Source organism: Pan paniscus, chromosome 4 (assembly GCF_029289425.2).
Source record: "Pan paniscus chromosome 4, NHGRI_mPanPan1-v2.0_pri, whole genome shotgun sequence".
Taxonomy (NCBI): domain Eukaryota; kingdom Metazoa; phylum Chordata; class Mammalia; order Primates; family Hominidae; genus Pan; species Pan paniscus.
In genome coordinates, this window is record NC_073253.2 from 99,168,186 (window position 1) to 99,189,518 (window position 21,333).

The window sequence follows — 21,333 nt, forward strand, 5'->3', positions numbered from 1 at the left end:
GGGATTACAGGCATGAGCCACCGTGCCTGGCCCACAAGTGAGTATTTCTAACAGGTGTATTTCTAGAGACACGACTATTTGTTTGCCATCATGCTCACATTTGAGTTTGATACATCCTGCCCTAGTACTTTCTCCTATCAACAGTGTATAGGTGACCATTTCTCTCCACCAGTGCCAAACCAGATATAACCAATACTAATAATTACATCTTATTTTATTTTTTATTTTCTTGATTACTGGTTGTGCTGATTAGCTTTTCAATTATTTATTTTCTCTTAGAAGTACCTATCCCTATTTTGACGATTTTTCTATAAGATTTTTTTTTCATATTGGTATGTAGAAAGACTCTTTTTTTGAGACAGAGTCTTGCTCTGTCCCCCAGGCTGGAGTGCAGTGGCGTGATCTTGACTCACTGCAACCTCCACCTCCTGGGTTCAAGCAATTCTCCTGCCTCAGCCTCCTGAGTAGCTGGGACTACAGGCAGGTGCCACCACATCCAGCTAATTTTTGTATTTTTAGTAGAGAAGGGGGAGTTCACCATGTTGGCCAGGGTGGTCTCGAACTCCTGACCTCGTGATCCACCTGCCTCGGCCTCCCAAAGTTTTGGGATTACAGGTGTAAGCCACCATGCCTGGCCGGTATGTAGAAATACTTTATATAATCTACCTGAAATCTACACATAAAGGAGGCAGAAGAGTGAGGTAACTTCCCAGTCCGATGTTTTTCAACTGCTGTAAAGGCATCTGCTTCATAGTAAGGGCCAAATAATTTTTAGCTATTTTTATTAACCTTCTATGATGATGTATTGAAATCCACAGTGCTCTTTCTAAAGAAGGCTATTATTAAGATTCTTTACGGAATACAAAAGTACAAAATAGGATAGACATGTCCAAAAATGTTACCTATATGTATTTCTATTACTTGGTATGCAGATACCTAAAGGGAATCATTAAGAGGGTCTGTGGGCACTTGTCACATTTTAAGTAGAAACTCATTATTTGATGAATTTAATCAACATTGACAAAGGGAAGTTTTCTCAGGTCTCCTCTCCAAATATATATCTGATTTATCTAAATGTACCTATTGTATGGAATAATTTAATCAGATAATTGCTGATCTTTAATGAATTTATTATTTGTAGATGTAATTAATGTATGTAGAAGATTTATGGGAATTAATTTTAAATTTGTTACACTATTTCAGGTTACTGGTAAGTTTTGCGGAGTTCCACTACTGTCTATTTTCTTTGACTTTCTTTGAAATTTTAGTTCCAGAGTGTTTATGTATAAGTATGTATACACACACACATATACACATAATATACACACAAAATATATATGTGTATGTGTGTATTTGCATATTTTATCAGAAAAACATTATTTAGAGAAATAGAAGATAGATGAACCTCAATCTGACCAGCAGACATGCCTTTTTCTTGAAGAACAAGAATCTAATACTAGTGTCTATGCAGACAGATTTTCACAGGTAATTTTCTTTTATTAAAGAATATGTAAAGTCTTTTTCCCTTATAACTTTTCATCATTGTAATTCCCTAAAATTACTAATAATCTCCAAAGACTCTTGCATACTTTTATCACCTTGCTCTTTTCATCTTCCTTCAAGTTGCTTATGCTATTGCTATTTTATTTCAAAACTTGCTTCTTACCCACTTTATCTGCCAACTGAGGTTTTACCTTCTGAGGCTCTTCGAGTTGCCTTTTCTTGCCAGCTGACTGCATGCTCTCAACACGCTTCTGTACACTCAGTCTCTGCCTTTTCATCTTTCGATTTATACCATCTCTCTCTTTCCTCTCTTCTTCAGCTACACTGAGCTGGTTTTATTTTGTGTGCATAGACAGAAAATGCCCTTATGACAAGAAATGCCACTGCTAATCTTATTTTCCATTTCTAGTGTATATTTTATTAAAATTTTTTGTTTCACTTTTTAACCTATGTACTGACACAGTGCCAGGCTTATTTCAAGATTTTTAACTCAGTGGACACCAACTGGCATGTGTTAAACTAGGAGGAAAAAAAAAGAAATCAAACAGAATAAGAATTACTGGAAATCAACAGCACTTTCTGGATGAAGGACTTTGGTAATTGAATTGTTACATAGCCACTAGGTTTAGGCAAAGGAATACAAAATGCCCAGGATAAAACTGAGGAGAATTGCTGAGTCCGTTAAACTAGATTTGAATAATTTGTTCCTGTGATAGAACCTATTCCTATAGAAAGGCATCATATGACTGAACCTGAAAATAAAATTACTGTCAGATATAAAGCTCATTGTGAACACAGTAGCAGTGCTAGAAATGTAGAACATTAAAAAATATAACCAAGTGCCCAGTTATGATTTATCGTCAGCATCAGGAAACAAACACATCGCATAGGCATTAGGTTTAGAGCAACTTTTTTTTCTATATATGTTAATAGGAATAAGCAAATGGAGAGATTAAATTTTTTTTCTGTTTCTGACATGCTACTGAATACATTGAGGCCAGCCTAGAATTTTAAAACTTCTTGAAAATATATTTTCAGCATTTCTATTCCAGGATAACTCTTTGCACATTTTGATGTAAATGTTTCCTTGTTTAAATAACCCTACACCTACGTGTGTGTGCACTATAAGGTTAAAAAAAAAAAGTCAAATAGGATTGCTTTGCTCCAGAAAGAACTGTTGATATATAATGATGAAAAACAAAATTAAATATTAAATGCAATGAGAAATACAGGTTTAAATTGGTTCGCAGTAACACATTGCAATTATCTTTTCCAAAGACAGAGGTCATTACTGAATTAATATTTGAAAAATTCTTTCTATTTATAGGCCTTCAAAATGGTGTACTCTTGTTTTGAAACTTGGAGAATGCCTTAACACTCTGTTTGCAGGCCAGATCCCTTGTTTCAGCTGTGAGAATAGGTTGGCTGGTCTTCCACAGAAATAACAATTTTGGTTCTTTAGGGTCTGATGTCTTACATTCTGGAAGAAAGAGGAAATTTAAGTTTTTTTTTCTATAAAAATACGATAACCTTAAAAATGAACAAAACAAAGTGTTGGTATGATATTTAAGTATGTAATTACACAATAAATTTGGAGTTTCATGTAATCTAGATCACATTAATATTGATCGTTTTCAATCCATTCTATAAAGACGTATACCTCATCAAACATAAATTGCCATTTCTTTATATATCAGTGTAATTTGACTACTTTTATTTCAAAAACCACAATTGTCCTATGGGTTTTTTCTAGTTATGTCTTGTGAAAGAGGAGAATTTATGCTAAGGCCATCCCAATTTCTCTGCATTTCTTGAGGATTGGAAATTAACTAGTAGATAAGTGATTCTTATGGAAAGCTAAGTGCACATTGAACTTATAAAGCTATTAAAAAAAAAACAGGGCAGTCTTGGAATTAAAGTCCTGCTATGTCTGCTTCAGGTGCTTTTTACTTTATCTTTATCATTATAATTAGGAAGACTCAAGACTGGAATAGCAAATGATTAGTCAAGCCTGCAATTTCAATTCAGTGTTGGAGATGTAGGTGAACATCCTTGTTTGCTTAGGGATTTTTGACTCCAGCTCTCCTGTCATTGTCCTGTACTTTTTCAAATGTTAAAAACATACCATTGGAATAACATTCAATATGAGAATATTTTGCGTACAAGATAACAATGTCAATACAGAGAAATCACAATATACTAATGGCTAGATCTATATATTTTATGACCAAGTTGAAAGAACAACGGTAGCTAAAGATAAATAACATATAGCTTTTGTTATATGCTGAATTACTGGGAACATTACATTTTCTTATATATTCTATTGCACAGGTAGGGAATCAGAACACTTTTGATGTGTTTGTGGCTGGTTTGTGTTTGGAACAAAAAGATGCAGTTTTCTATAGATATATATATATATTTTTTTTCATTTTATCCAAACTGGTAAATGTTTCCTCTCCCTTTTCTACTGACAATGATAATACCATTTAGATCACTGAGGATATACATTTTCTAGGAGCTCAGATTATAATAATATAATATTTATATAAAACCTTATAATTTATACAAATCTTCATATTTATCATCTACTTAGTGTGGTCTTTATTGTGTGTGCCATGCATTTTTATTCCTTAATATTAAAGAACTAAAAGGAAGACAGTTTACTTAATGTAGCCTAGCTTTCCTCAACCTATTTAATACTGTTTTCTGTAAACCAGGTTACTGATCCCATGAAAAATTCCAAAGGTAAAAATCATAAAGAAAATAAAAGGACTAATCAATTTGAATACAAAATAAATTTTATGTTTCTGAGTGGAGTAACTAAAACCCACATAGAGTAAAGAGGAGAATAATGATGCAATAGCATGATATTTTGAATTGTTATCTATAACTTATTTTTAACAGTTTCCTTCTCCTACGGAAACTTTCTTCATTCAGAAGCTCAGCATTCACCTTCCTTGTTTCAGAAAAGGGATAAGACCACAGAAAGCAGAGAAAACAAAGCACATTAATTCTGAATTTTCACATTCAAGTAGCCAATTCAAATTGATAGCCAAGTGTTATGGCTCCTTTTTACCTCCTATACTCCAAGAAGAAGAATAGTTGTGCCACAAAATAATACATAAGTAGATAGGATGGATTCCAAAGAAAAGGTGTTGGGAGCCATTGCTTGCCAGGAATGGGCCTGGGTGAAGCAATAATGTTTTGGGGCAATTTGGGGACACAGATGACTCGTCCTTCCCTTTCTGCATAAAGCACAGACAATGTCAGGACCCAGAGAAGGCTGTAAGACATGTTTGGTCAGGGATAAACAGATGGAGTGCAGAAGTTTCATGCTTCAGTATGGGCCCTAAATAACAGAATGAGCCCCTGTGTCTCTGGCCAAGTCATATAAGTAAACGAATGGACAGGAGTGTCTGAAGAAGCCCTGCAGTTGGAAAATGGCTGGTTTAATTGTACCTACATGGACTGATGTTTGTGGACCTACTGGAGTTAAATGTAGCTGAAGTCTCTGTTGAGATGGTTGTCCTCCCCGCCCTGGCACAGCCTCTTGAAATCTAATGCAATCCTGGGTAAAGAAGCCTAAAATGATTGCAATTATGCCTGAATTGCTGAGTTGAATGAGGTTAATAAGTAGAGGATTTTTTGATAATATAGATTTGGCAGATTAAAGTTCTTACCTATTATAAGAACAAGGTTTTCTTTCCCTGAGGCTAAAGGAGATTCCATAACAACATGGTAAGAGGGTATCAAGACAAATATAGTAGAGTTTAGACAGTGGTGGGTATCTGAGAAGAAGGGCCTCACACTACATCTCCCAGCCTGAGCCGGAGGAATGGAGACAGAAATTCTAAGTAGGGTGCATGTACAAGTGGTCCCAGGACTTTACTTTTTCCTCATTTCAGGGTAATGCTCAGGGAGGTAGCAACATGGCATCAGGAAACAAGCCCCGAGTAGAAAAGGTCTTAGAAAAACTTGGCAGAGTTTCTGGGCACCTGTGATAGCCTGGGAGGGGTGGAAGATGCACACAAGTGGCAGAGGAATAGACAGAAACTTGGCTCCACAGACTTTAGTGGTGCTTGTCAAAGAATAGTCCTATGGACCACAGAAGGATACTAATATATTAGGAAAAGCTGGGCTTGACTTGATGGTTTGGAAAGACAGATGATTTAGAATAATGTGCATGAACTAAGATTGAAGGCACTATGTGACCAGAGGCATCTCAGTTGATGCTCAGGGCATACCTAACGATCCCGGCAAAGTACACCTTTACACTGCGCGCTCATTCTTTTGATCTGTGAACACATCCCAGAAGTAGGAAATAGAAGAATGGGGAGACGGTGGTGAATTGCCTAGATTAAGTTCTACCACAGGGAGGAATCTGGACTCCAAATAAAATTATTTTATAGAAAACTATAATTACATTTCTTGATCAACTGAGTTTATGAAATGTGATTTATAATACTTTTTATTTACATGCCATTTTACACTTTTCAAAGTATATTCTTTTACTTCAGTTGCACATCTGCATCAGTAGGTGCTAGCAAAACGTATTTTATTTTACCCATGCTGTTAAAATGGAATCTTTACAATTGAGACCTACTGAAATTAGGCATTTTAAAAGCCTCTGAAATTAGAATCTTTGTTCTTTCTTTTTCGGAATTTTAGAATATTCTAGTAGTCTGAAAAACTAGATCTTAATGTTCTTCAGACTTTTCTGATTAATGGCTGTTCTTGTTCAGAATAATTTAGGAAATCAATACAAGGAGCTAGGCATCAAAAGTCAATTCTGATCCTTATATTGTTGTTAAGTGACTTTTAAAATAGATTATTGTGATAGTTTTGCTTGAATTTCTATTGCTATGAAAAATTTTAAGTAATAAACATGAATCACTTTATTATAGGGAATTGCTAATTCATCATTTTATGCTTAAAAAATATATATCTTCCAAAGCAGGGACATTTTATTTAGGCCTGGTAAATGTTAAAATACAATGTACATAAAATGTTATTAAGGGCTGGGTGTGGTGGCTCACACCTGTAATCCCAGCACTTTGGGAGGTGGAGACCAGTCTGGCCAATATGGTGAAACCCCATCTCTACTAAAAATACAAAAATTAGCCAGGCATGGTGACACACGCCTGTAGTCCCAGCTACTTGGGAGGCTGAGACAAGAGAATCACTTGAACCCAGAGGTGGAGGTTGCAGTGAACCAAGATTGTGCCACTGCACTCCAGCCTGGGTGACAGAGCAAGACTCCATCTCAAAAAAAAAAAAGTTATTAATGCCTTGACATATTTGCTATTAATTCAAAAGGTTAAAAGGTTAAGTGAAACTAAATACAAATTTAAATAAAAAGCTGGGCATATGCACTGGGCTGAAAGAGTTACGAGTTACTTGTAATTAAATGTTTAATGTTACTTATATTTGATGACTATGATGCAACTATAAAGGCATGCTACAAAAGAATGGATGACTTTGATAAGTTGTTTAAAGTAGTATTTTATTAGTCTTAGATATTATTTTAATGGGTTGGAATATCAGTTGTATGTTATGCTGTAGTTCATACTTCTGAATTTTATTTCATGGCTTGTATGTGGATTTTAATCGCATATTCTGAGGATAGTCTTTTAACTGATTCAGAATTTTTTGTACTTCTGCTAGTTATGCTTTTGTTGAAATGCCTTAAAAATGCACATTTAAATAAATTTGCTTCTTCCAATTGTTCCATATAATGATGTTTCTATAAAAGATACAATTTAAAAAAGGGCTGCCTATGACTTTCATGTGTAATTTCTTTTCATTCAGCTTAGCTGATGATAGCACAATTTTGAATTTCACAAGAGTACCAGTTGGTTTATTTCAGTTGGAGGCTAAATTTACAGGAACTTATGGAAACTCCAGGAAATTCACGTCATTCAATTACTTGACTCTCCCAACAGCCACATCTTCCTCACACAAAAAGGATTTGTCCACCTGCAAATGGAAATGAAAAGAACATGAAAAACAGGTAATACATGCAGAAACCTGAGTGATTTTTTAAAAATTTTAAATATAATCGTATTATTTCCCTCTTAAAATGTATTAGGGCTTTCTGTGGCATAAGAATAAAGTGAAAAAAAAAATACTCATCATTACCTATAGGACTGTCATGTCCTGTTCCCTGCTTACCCCTCAAAGTTCACTTGTCATCTTTTTGTCTCTTCCTGTAGCTTTATTGGCCTTTTATGATAACTTCAGGGTCCTATGCCCCTTTTAGCCTTTGTTCCTTTGCATGTACTGATCCCCAAAGCCTGAAAACTCTTCTCCCTATCCTCTTCAATCTGGCTAACTCTTATGTGTCCTTCAAGTCTCAGCTTCAAATATCATTTCTTCTGTGAAGACTCTTCTGACACTTCAAACAGAATTAGGTTATTGCTCTTGAATAGAACTTTTTTTGTGGCTGTTCCCTACCACCTACCTCAGATCTTGACACATTAAGGGCATTCAAGAATGCCTCTTGACTGAGGAATCTTAGGAATTATGAGGCCTCTCCGATTAGATTTAAGTATAGAAACATCTTTATGTGGGAGTTATTGAGGTTTCTGCTGTTTCACCACTTTGTCATATTTCTTACCTTACAATTGTAAGTTTCCATTCAGAATTAGTATCCAGGTGCAGTTTGAGAGGTCTTGATCATCAAATATGTAGCTCTAACCTTCAAAACTCAAATGCCAAGTCTTTCTTATTTTCCCTTTTCTTGATACCCATCATGAAGACTGGGAAATACAGAGCTGGGAGGAGGTTGAGCAGAAGAGCTCAGACATACCCCTGAAAAAATTCCATATTTATGAGACCCAAAAATGAGGCAATAGAACATGCCTCATTTTGGCCATCAGATATAGGACCTACTTCCTAACTTCTTTTATGCCCTGATAAAAATGGGTAAAAGAGTATGAAGACAGACAAGGGTAGATTAATCAGTCTGCAAGTCTACCCAGAGGCTGCATGATAAGCATTGCATCATGGTTTATTTATATCTGTGGAAAAAGAAATTATGATTTTAATAATAATACATTTTCTGTTTTCATAATTTCATTTTCTAGTTCAAGTTTTTTTTTTCTCTCTTTCTTCATTCATTGTGTCATGAGCATCCTGTGAGAGTGGCCCAGTTGGCTAAACAGCAGTCTGAAAACTCAGGTGCTGTGTAACCTATTCCCTGCTGGGCTTTTAACTTGCTGTGTAACCTTGAACATACTTCTTAATATCTCTGTGCTCCAACGTCAGGATTTGTAAAATAGTGGAAAAAGGTATTAAACTGCAGGCATATTTGTGAAGAAACACTAGTAAATGTGGTTGAAAAGCTCTTTGAAAATATAAAGTCCTAACCATAAGAAAAAGAGGAAATCAGCCAAAAGCACAACTGAGAATGCCCTTAAATGTACTTAGCTGTTGATGGAGAGATTTAGGTCTGATGTGCGGAAAATTTTCCTGACAGCGGGTTGTTAAAATAGGCTACCTCTTTGGCTTATAATATTTTCCTGCTGTTTCACATTTTATTATGTCAATGACAATCTCCTATCAAGGTATATGTGGAAGCTATAAAATAGAAACTGTGCCATACCTTGTGCCATATACGAGATATGGCCAGGTTTTGAGTTAACGGTCTTCATTAGTGATCAATTTTCATCTGTATCTTAGACAATTACTAGGCAGAATCTGTCAAGTAAATAACATTGTTTGGTGGCTCCAGAATTTCACAGCTTAACAAAATAGTCAACCTAGAAATCCGAAGTTGTAGAAATTGAGGCATTTGAGACCAGGGAAAGGGTATTTTTATTTATTTATTTTTAGTCAGAGGTCTTTCTTGGGGCTGCAGAAATCACATCCTAAGTGATCGCTTGTTTTCAGCTTAATTCCAGATTTATTATCCGATCTATTTAACCTCTTTCTTGAGTACATGGTAAAGAGTTGGCATCTGAGAAGAGATACATTTCTGAAGGGAAAGTTTAAAATAGTGATTTAGGAATTAAAATGTGTACATAAAATATTGTCTAAAGGGATTTCTAAAATTTACTTTTAGATGTCATATAATGAATTCATAGAAACAGATTAGTTTCCAGAATGTTAATATTGCTCTCCTAAACTTTAATATTAAAGTTTATTACAGCTTCTTTTTTCTATTTGGAACATTAGTCTTCTTTATGTGTGCAAAAACAAATACCCTACCTTAAAAATCAAATAATGTTTTTGCAGTGATACCCAAACATGATAAGGTAATAATACTGATGATATTAACAAGATAAAAAATCCAATGTAAAAATCCTACTGCATTAGTATATGGGTTTTTTTTGCTTTGTTTTTTGGTTTTTTTGCATTTTTTAAGATTGTCCTAAATATGTCCGCCGTGCGCGGTGGCTCACGCCTGTAATCCCAGCACTTTGGGAGGCCGCGGCGAGTGGATCACGAGGTCAGGAGATCCAGACCATCCTAGCTAACACGGTGAAACCCCGTCTCTACTAAAAATACAAAAACAAAATTAGCCGAGCGCGGGGGCGGGCGCCTGTAGTCCCAGCTACTCGGGAGGCTGAGGCGGGAGAATGGCGACAACCCGGGAGGCGGTGCCAGAGCGCAGTGAGCAGAGCTTGCAGCGCTCCAAGCACTCCAGCCTGGGAGACAGAGCGAGACTCTGTCAAAAAAAAAAAAAAAAAAAAAAATTGTCCTAAATATGTCACAAACTCTGATGGATGTGCATAATATTACCATTAATTTATCATAAGTAAATCTTGTGATGCTTACACAGAAGAAAGGAGTCTGAAGATTGTGAGATCACTTTGGTTTATCCATAGCTTTTATTTTGCAATTTCAGTAACTTATCTCAAGTTTCAGTCTCTAACTTGTCCTCCCTTTATAAAGATTTCTTAAGGAATGTAAAAACATTATTTTCAATACATCAGTAAACTTGCAGTGTTTCCTAATTAAAAAACCTTTAGGCAGATAGCTTTTAATTGTGACTAATGTGAAATAAAATTAAATTTGGCCTAAAGCTGTCTCTGTGGATAGCAAACTATGACCTAACTTAGTATATAAGCAAACTGCAACCTAACTTAAGGATGTAAACAAACTGCAACCTAAATTAAGAGTATATTCTTATAACAAATAGCTGAGTCACAGCCAATCACAGCAGCCACACTTCAGCTAATCAGAGGCCGCCAACTATTCAGACCAGGCTCATATAAGGGACACACCTAGCCATAACCAATCTATTTCTGTATGTCAGTTTCTTTTTCTGTCTATAAATATTGCCTGCCCACATTGCTGGGTCGAGCTCTGTGAACCTCTTCTGGTTCTGAGTGCTTCTTGATCTGTGAATCATTATTTGCTCAAACTCTGCTAAATTTAATTTGTCTAAATTTTTTAAGAGTATATTTTATGGCATTCTAGTTGTTTAATTGTTGAAAATATAGTGCAGGCTTTCCTTAATATATATCACAGACAGCTTTCTGAGTTATGGCCACAGCACAATCAGCTATCAAATTGAAACTGTTTCCCTCCATAACCTCAGCCTTGAAGTTTTTTCTTGATATGACCTTTGTCTTTCTGTTTTCAATTTCCAAATTTTTAAATGGCAAAATTACAATTTTTTTCCTTTTCATTATGACATGATTGAAAAATCCCCAATCAATACTCAATACAACATTTACTATTAATAACATTTTAGGCTTATCATGGAGTTTCTTTTATGATCAGAGTAAGCATGTTATTTTCCAAGAGGAATATACAAACTTTTCCTTTTGAAAGCATTGGTTAAAATGAGGGAATTTTTATAAAAGTGAATGGAGGAAGAGCAGAACCAATGAAGCCAGAAGATATATTTTACTTAGAAAAGCAGACACAAAATTTATAGTGCCCTCTTTAAATAATACATTAGTTTGACCCTGCTGTGCTATATATTTTTATATATTTAATGTGAACTTGGGGACTCATTTAGGTTTGGACCAAGCTAGTCTTACCTGTATCTGTACCAGTGAAGCTGTTGCTACTTACAGGACAGAAAGAAGCAGTGACCCATACATGTCAATCCTCTGAGACAAGTTGAGTTTTATTAACTGTCACAAAACTTTTTCTTTGTGTAGGGTCCAAAGCTGCATTCAATATATTTAGGAGCTTTGTCATATGGCATACGTTCTACTGGTCATTAATAATATTAATACTTCTATATTTTGTATGATTAATAAAATTGAAATTATGTGCTTTGTTATAATGGAAAGTGAAGAACTGATCATCATTTCCTGAAATATACTCTATTGGTTTAAAAATAAACAGCCGAATAAATACCTTGCCTTCAAATTTAAGCTATAGAAAAACTCTTTTCTCTAGACCTGATTTACACCTACCATCAGGATTTGTTTTCTTCTTACTTTTTTTTTTGTAAGAATTGACTAGTTAATGTTTACAAAGTATTTTGAAGGTGTAAAGTGCTGTGCAAGTGCTAAGCCCAATAAAAAGTATTTTATACAAAATCTGAGAGCTGACTTGTACAGCATCCAGCTTTGTGAGTGAATAGAGCAAAGACGATTAAAATCAACATCATTTGTAATTGAAAGTACCGTGAACAACAAAGAGGATCCAACTATTGCTTTCGTTTGGCAGGCTGCAAATATAGATTGCTGAACAGCGGTAGTCTGTCAATATAAAGCATTTAGCACTTTACTAAACAACTTGAGAATTTTCTACTTTAGGAAAAGAAATATGAAATCAGATTTGGTGTAACATTATTATTTTAATGGATTAACTATATCATTATTAAAAAGAAAACTACAACTCAACAAAATCCAAGAAAGTCTTTGCTATAGAACTTACCAGTGTGGTGAATGTTCAGAAAGATGAAACCCTTTCCATGAAGGCTTTCCCTAGCTCCACCCATCTGGAATGTGCAGAGGGATGATGACAGAATTCAATTGCACGGAAGAAAGAAAGCATTGTATTCAAAGAAAGCATTGTATTCAAAGAAAATACTGAGAATAGATAAAAGGTTGATATTTGTTGATCACAGACCACTCGTGAGGTGGAGCTTTGGAATGCAGGTTTCCACAATCCTAGTTTCATAAAATGAAAAATATTTTATAGTACTCTAATAAATGTCGATTGAGTCCACAAAATATTCTTAGAACTTTGAGGGAATGCTTTTACTTACTGTATTTTTATAAAACCAGTTCTAAAAAATAATTTAACTCTGCTCTTAGGGAATATACAGATGAATAAGGCACAGATCACAAACTCACAGAACTAGCAGTAGGGAAATTATAATAAAATGCGTAAGTAAACACCTATACTACAAAAGAGAATGCGGAAGTTAGACAATTAAGATATTAATTTGATATTTTGGGAATTTAGAGGAAGACATTCTGCCTCATCAAGGGAAATCAAATAATACTTTTAATTAAAATTATGTAGTTCTGCCAATTTATATACCTGTCACCTTTAAATTATTTCAGATAAAAGGATTTAAGGGCTGGGCGCGGTGGCTCACACCTGTAATCCCAGCACTTTGGGAGGCCGAGGCGGGCGGATCATGAGGTCAGGAGATCGAGACCATCCTGGCTAACACAGTGAAACCCCGTCTCCACTAAAAATACAAAAAATTAGCTGGGCGTTGTAGCAGGCGCCTGTAGTCCCAGCTACTCTGGAGGTTGAGGCAGGAGAATGGCGTGGACCTGGGAGGCAGAGCTTGTAATGAGCCGAGATCTTGCCACTGCACCCCAGCCGGGGGTACAGAGCCGAGACTCCGTCTCAAAAAAAAAAAAAAAAGAAAAAAAAAAAAAGGATTTAAGGTAACAGCAACAATAAAAAGATTAATTTGTTCATTAATTCTATAAGTATTTATCCTGACTCTGATTGTATTTATATTTTTTATGTTTCTGTTGTTGTTGCTGTTTTGAGACAGTATCTTGCTCTGCCACTCAGGCTGGAGTGCAGTGAAATGATCATAGATCCCTGTAGCTTCCAACTCCTGGCTCAAGTGAGCTTCCCATCTCAGCCACTGGAGTAGCTGGGACTACAGGTGCACACTACCATGCCTAGCTAATTTTAATTTTTTTTTTTTTCTGTATAGACAAGGTCTCACTAGGTTGCCTAGGCTAGTCTTAAATTCCTGGCCTCAAGAGAGATCCTCCCACCTCACCCTCCCAAAGTGCTGAGATTGTAGGTGTTAGCCACCAAGCCTGGTCCCATCCTGACTCTCACAGTATTTAAAAACAAACATCTTGGGTTTAGAAAATGCATTGCTTTGTTGGTAAATCAAAGCTGTGTGTGCATGGTTCAGAGATTAATTAATTTTTTTGTGATACATTACTTAGATTACTATGCTTGAGGACAGTCCACTCATTTTTTTAAAGTTGCAACAAGATTCATTCCCATATTTTTACCTAAATTCTGGGCAGATAGGTTACAGTCAATATGCTTTAATTATCCCATTGGCCAATGGACCTTCTCAATAACAAAATGAGATATGACCTGCCCCCAAATGTGAAGAGATCTAGATACTATCGAAGTAGAAAAACTATGCTTTATTACCATTGTAATACCTTCTACTGATAATCTTATTCTGTAGCTTGTGGCCCCCTCACACCCAGGTTCCTCATGTTGCGTCTTAATCTTCCATCGTCCATATTCCTGGGACCTTACCAGTTTCTTTTCTGCTGCTAGAGTTTATCATAAGTCTCTTTTAATGTACACATTCAATGAAAAGTATTTAAAAATTTTTAAAGTATAAGGACATTAACAAAATCTCTCATGATCTCACTATCCAGGATAATTATTTTTTAAACTATTTTGGTACATATCCTTCAAACCATTTTTTCCAACCCGACTTCCTTAAAAAGTTGTTATAATACTATATAAATACATATTTACTTAACCTTATTTTATCAACTTTCTAAAGATTTATTCTGGAAGGTGTTGATGGTGCCTTTTCTCCATTATTTAAATTTCAAGAAATAAGAAATACCAAATGCATGTAAATCTCCAATATAAAAAGAAGTTAATTCACAAAGCTCAAAACTAAAAATATCATATGTGAACAATGCCAACATTACTCTTTGCCTAAAATATTTGAGTATGAAACCTGTATCCATTCATGAATCAATATTTGTTGAATGCTCATTAAATGCTGTGAGAAACACTGGGAGGAGCACAGTATTTTGCAATGCAATGGGATGTGATGGTCAGGAGTACTGCCCCGTCAAGCATTATTTGTGTGATCGTGGAGTAACTGTTTCTATACATGTCAGGTTCTTCACTAGACTTTGGGCTCCTTGACTTTAGGATACATAATTCATTTTTGAATCACTAGCACCTAACGCAAAACATAACACATATTGGGTGGTTAATGAATTGAATTAAACAGCAGGACTATATTGGATAATTTTTATCCAACTTAAATTCTAATTTTGATGAATAATTCCTAAGCTATATATCAATCATTCATCACTAAAAAGACAACTAACTTTGGTTTTTCACATATATCAAATTCTTATACTGTGACAGCCAATGTGTTTTAAATATATTGGCTGTAACCTTCACAAACTCTAAGGGGTAAAGGCCCTTGTTTTTATGATTTTATAACTGAGGTTTCGAATATTAATTTTCTCAAGTTCTCATAGCAAGTGAAGAACAGTATGTGAATCCAATTTCAACACCCACTATAGCAGACTGTTTCACAGATGATACCTTAAAGGAAGGCACCGAAGTTCAGGCGACTAGAACTTTCAGAAATTAAAATCATCACTAGCTTAAAAGCAAACTGTAAAGGTCCTATATTTGCATTTTTTTTTTTTTTCGGAGGAGGGACCAACAATTGTGACATGCTACTCTAGATGAAATAACTCAGCTTTGTTAAGTAGAGGTAAAACATACTAGAAAGTTTTCTTGTACTGTATTAATTTCTCAATTCTGCATGTGAAGAAGGATATTTTCAAAGTGAGACTTATCCCAAAAGACAGTGAATAAACTAAAAACAACTTCTTTTAAGGTTAAAGTAACAGGGTTTTACAAGCTTGAATATCTTATTCAAAATATTCCAGATTGGAGGACTCATCTGTGAAAGTCTAAATGAAATTTATTCCATGTGACTAGAATTCAGACTTAAGAACAATGAAGAACAGTGAATGGAAATTCTTAGGGAAGTGAATCTAAGTCTTTAAATCATTTTAACAATTACGGCTACCTGTCCCACAAGAGGGCAGGTGATTGTGTCTTTGATCTTTGTTACCAGGGCCTGGCATCATGTCTGACCTTGTAGTCACCTTTCAATGTTGATTTACTAAGTAAATGAATGGATGTTCAAACAAACAGCATAAAAGGCTACTTGGTAAGGTAGTGGGTTCCTATTAATGGAAGATTAATTCTCAGTCTTGATGGGGACTCAGCAGTATTCTGTGGAAGGATTCCTGAAGAGCCTAGTATGAGAAAAGCCTGGGACTAGGTAAAGTACAGATGCTCAGCTAGGAAAACCTGGCTGCCAGGTCAGGGTGGAGGTTAAAGTTGGACAATGAGCTAAGAATTCCTGCTTAGAAAGTAGATCAGTGCCAGTGCTGGGGGTGCGGCTGAGGCTGCAGAGCTGTACTAAGAGGTTCCAGCTGTCAGAGAACAGGCAGGCCATTTACATGAGTAAGTCTTAGATGCCTTTGATATACAAGATTTTAGCATTTTGATGAGTTAAGATTACTTGAACACTTGGAAAAATAAAATTGCAGGTCTTTTCATAAACTGTTAGTAATTACTAAAAAGAAATCATTTCCAGAAATAGTATGTTCAAATCAGTGGCTCTCAAATATGACAGTATAACTCCCAACTGTGAGTATTAATTCTGATTTAGGAGTGGGATGAAATTATTTCTAAGTTAACTTTTCACTTAAAAAAGAAGAAAAAAAAACAGCCCTCTCCTCTCTTCCTACTACTAATAGAATATAATTATACAGTTTTTAAAAGTTTTGGATGTTCTTTGATATATACAAATATTTCTTCACTTATATTTATGAATGTCAACAAAATAGTTTAAAAGTGAAAATTTAATTAACACTTTTAACTTTTTTTGCATTATAGTAAATAATAGTCTGATTGTTTATATGTTAATTATGTTATTATCTATAATTTTAGTTTATAGGAGCCTAAGGTATCTGTTTTAATATTTTCTAAAGTTAAAAAAAAAGATTCTCTCCACTTTAAATGTCAATTTTTCTCCTCTTCCAAATAATAAGAACTCTCAAATTTAGCTGACTACCTTGCTGCCCCCCTCAAAGACTGGATTCCTCCTACCAATGACTATGGACAAATGAAAATATTTTGATCAATGAAAACTAAGTATTACATGTAACTTTCAGGAAATATGCTCAAAGGGATTTTGAGATATCCCTTCTCTTATTCCCTTTTCTTTTTTTCCTGGGATGTGGATAGGATGACTAGGGCACAAGCAGCCATCTTGTGCAATGAGGCAGGACTGAGAATGGTGGAGTATCACAAAGCTGCAAAACAGCTCTGAGCTGTTAAATTTGAATAATACTGAAAGTGAATAAATATTTATCATATTTGGCATCTTATACTGATGTTGTTAATGTGATTGCTATTGTTAACGTTTTATGTAACTGAATGCTGATACATCAGAAGATTGAACTGTCATGAATAAACACACCCACATATTCTCACATTTGTGTAACACTGTTGTAACTGATTTGTATTGGAGCTGCTGAGCAACCTTTACATCTCTGACAGTGATACAAGTTTACCAAATACCTTTGGCAATTTGAACCATCATAAATTGACATCCATGACTGATGTATTTCTAAATCTTACCTTCTGGGAAACAGGAAAGCTATCTCAAAATCTTTCTCCAAACCTAGTACTCTCTAAGTTGTTAAAATATATATTTGGAAAATGAATCATATCTAATAGAGGGAATTTTTTAAAATAACATTTTTAAAATTTAGATAAATTGCCATATTGTCATTTGAAGTCTGTAATAATATAAAAAATTTGTGATAAATATTATTTTATTTTAATAACACTACAGTTTTGGCTATTCATTCACATGATGTGTAGTAGAGTGCTTGTATTGAGACCTAGCTCCTTGTTTTTGCTTTGTGGTCTGATATCTTTTTATACCATGAGTTTGCTTTTCAACATAGACTTGACTGCAATAAGTCAACTGAAATTTTGCTGAGTACCGTTTATGGAACCTGGAGTCAAAGGCTCCTTCCTCGCCTTTGGGTGCTCAGGGCATTGTGCCAATATTTTGATTTGAGGTCATGTTATTCCTTTATTCATGCTGTTCACAATGTGGCTATTAAATGAATACCTATATTAAGAATTCCTGCTGTTATAATAGGTGTACCAAATAAAACTCAAATCATGCGTAAATGCTCCATAGGGAAATTGGGCAAAGTCTGTGAAACTGGTTTTTTAAAAAGCATTAGGGATGTTTTAAGAACATCTTTAGTAGAAGCACCTAAATTACTTTTCTTTTTAAGTCTTGTTTTAAACAATAGTTCATCTGAGGCAAGAAAAATGTGTAAAGATTTTTGTGATTCTAAGAATATCTATGAAAGAAGATAATTGAGAAAATGCTTTACAACAAAAGTGATTCTAGATAATTGTTCTTAAAAGTCATGTGTTAAAAATAACATCCAAAAGAGTTATGTTGTAGAAAAGATTTGCAATGCACTATTGTGCAAAAGTTACTAATACAGGTATGATTATCTTGTATACATAATAGAAGTCTGTACTTATGAACATTCATCTATACAAATGGATCCTATAGCAGAGAAAGAAAGTAGGTTTTTCAATTTTATTTTAGCTGATTCTAATGTGGGACTAGGTGCACAGTTTGAAGAAATAAATTTATTTTTCTAATCATAAATAAGAGGTCAATGCCACAGATGTAGATATAGATAATATCTATATATCTATATCTATATGTTATTCACTCACTTCAGTCTTTTAAGTTTTCAAATGTAATACACCTATATAAATGTGCATATATCATAAGTATACAACTCAATGGATTTTTGCGAACTGAAAATACTCAGGTAACTAGGACTTAAGTAAAAAAAAAAAAAAAAAAAAATTGCCAACTTTCCAGATACCCACTTTTGCTCCCTTCAAGTCACAAGCTAACCACAATGGTAACCACTATCCTGACTTCTAGTAGCATAGAGATTTTTGCTTTTTGGCACTTTTTTTCATTTTGAAAGTTGAGAACTCAAATATTTTCAGCTAAGTTAAGAATGTGAAACAATTTTAAAAGTTCAGCTTGATGAAGTTTTACACATTTATACTTTTGTGTAACCACAATTCAGATCAAGATATAGATTTCTACCAATGCCAAGATTATTCTCATGTTCCTCTCTAGCCAATAGTCATTCCCTTTCCAGAAAGAGGCTTTGTTAGCTGCTGTGCTAGCTGCAGAGGCTAGAAGTGGATGAAACGTAGTCCTTGTCCCCAAGGAATATATAGTAGACGATCCAGATCTATAAGCAGGAAATTTCAATCTTGTGTGCTAAGGGTTATGATGGAGATAAGAAAGGAGTGCCCTGGGGCCCCCTAGGAAAGGCAGCTAGGTCCCTCTTAAAACATCAGGCAACTCAGTGAAAGCAATGATTAAATCAAGAGGTAAAAGATGGGAAGGGACTAGCCAGGTAGAGAAAATACCAAAGAACTACATCTGTAGAAACCTAGAGGCCAGAAATCAAATGGCCTGGAGTTCAAGACGACTGTATCTTAAAATGTTAGGCAGAGAATGATAGCAAATGATCAGAAAAGATCATCAGAGACCAGGTCACATAAGAAATATGGACTTTGTCTTGAGGTTGTGGCAAATGCGACATGGTCAAATCTGAGCTTTAGAAAATTCACTGGCTATAGTTTAAGAGACTGAATTGGGAAGAGCAAGGCTGAACCTAGGGAGAAGAAAGGTGATAGTCTCAGGATTCTAAGTGACAATAGAACCAGAGACAAAATAACAAGAAATGTAGTCAACATTAAAGCCAACATTAATCAAGCCAGGTACTACTAAGTACTTGCATAACTTATGTCCTGTGGATCCTCACCACAGCAACATGAGTAGATTTTATTAGCTCAATTTTACTGATGATGAAACAGACATATAAAACTGAGCCGCATGCTTAAAAATCACACAATAATTGATGGAGCCAAGAATCAAACTCAAAAAGTCTAACTCTAAGATTTGCCATCTTAAGTACTCTGAGAAAATTCTTCTTATTAACACATTTAATTCATTATTAGCAAATGTCTTAAGTTTACATGAATTATAAATTTATAGAACTTTTCTCCATGGGAAGAAGCTACTTAATTTTTCTCTTATTGAATCTGCATTCCCATCTTCACCTGTTCTTCCAAATATATAATAATTTCTCAGTTTTTATCTAAGGTATTAACATGGTTTGACTGTGTCCTCACCCAACTCTCATCTTGAATTGTGGTTCCCATAATCCCCATGTGTCCTAGGAGGGACCTGGTGGGTTGTAATTGAATCATGGGGATAGATATCCCCATGCTGCTGTTCTCATGACAGCAAGTAAGTTCTCATGAGATCTAGTGGTTTTATAAAGGGCTTTTCCCTCTTTTGCTCAGCACTTGTCTCTTGACTGCTGCCATGTAAGACGTGTCTTTGCTCTTCCTTTGCCTTCCACCATGATTGTGAGGGCTCCCCAGCCATGTGGAACTGTGAGCCCATTAAACATCTACTTCTTTATAAAGTACTCAGTCTCAGGTATTAGCAGAGTAATAGCAGTGAGAACAGAGTAATACAGTAAGTTGGTACTGGTAGAGTTGGGTGCTGCTGTAAAGATACCCAGAAATGTGAAAACGACTTTGGAACTGGGTAACAGGCAGAAGTTGGAGCACTTTGGAGGGCTCAGAAGAAGAAAGGAAAATGTGGGAAGTCTGGATCTTTCTAGAGACTTGGGTGACTCAGAAAACAGGAAGATGTGGGGAAGTTTGGAACTTTCTAGAGACTTGTTGAATGGCTTTGACCATAATGCTGATAGTGATATAGACAATAAAGTCCAGGCTGAGGTGGTCTCAGATGGAGATGAGTAACTTTTTGGGAACTGGAGCAATGTTCACTCTTGCTATGCAAAGGGACTGGCGGTATTTTGTCCTTGCCCTAGAGATCTGTGGAACTTTGATCTTGAGAGAGATGATTTAGGGTATCTGGGGGAAGAAATTTCTAAGTGGCAAAGCATTCAAGAGGAACAAGGGCACAAAATTTGGAAAATTTGCAGCCTGATGATGTGAAAGAAAAGAAAAACCCATTTTCTGGGGATAAATTCAAGCCTGCTGCAGAAATTTGCAGAAGTAACAAGGAACTGAATGTTAATCACCAAGACAATGGGGAAATGTCTACAGGCCATGTCAGAATGCTTCATGGCAGCCCCTCCCATCAAAACCTGGAAGCCTAAGAGGAAAAAATGGTTTCCTATGCCAGGTTCAGGGCCCCCCTACTGTGTTTAGCCTAGGGACTTGGCTCCCTGCATCCCAGCAGCTCCAGCCATGACTGAAAGAGGCCAGTGTATAGCTCGGGCCATGGCTTCAGAAGGTGCAAGACCCAACCCTTGGCAGCTTCCACATGGTGTTGAGCCTGTAGGTGCACAGAAGCCAAGAATTGAGGCTTGGGAACCTATGCCTAGATTTCAGGGGATGTATGGAAACGTCTGGATGTTCAGGCAGAAGTTTGCTGCAGGGGTGGCATCCTTATGGAGGACCTCTGCTAGGGCAGTGTGGAAGGGAAATGTGGAGTTGGAGCCCCGACACAGAGTCTCCACTAGGGCATTA

General features: G+C 35.6%; 2 long non-coding RNA genes across 2 annotated transcripts in view; one reads left to right on the plus strand and one right to left on the minus strand.

The window, feature by feature from the left end:
* LOC117980340 (uncharacterized) overlaps window positions 1–21,333 on the plus strand; it is a 389,144-nt gene that overhangs the window by 321,244 nt on the left and 46,567 nt on the right. The window lies entirely within an intron of this gene.
* Window positions 1,387–12,576, minus strand: LOC117980339 (uncharacterized). Its single transcript, XR_004671610.4, has 3 exons — window positions 12,346–12,576; window positions 7,353–7,479; window positions 1,387–2,983 (listed from the first exon to the last, which is right to left on the minus strand). It is a non-coding gene; the product is annotated as an uncharacterized LOC117980339 (long non-coding RNA).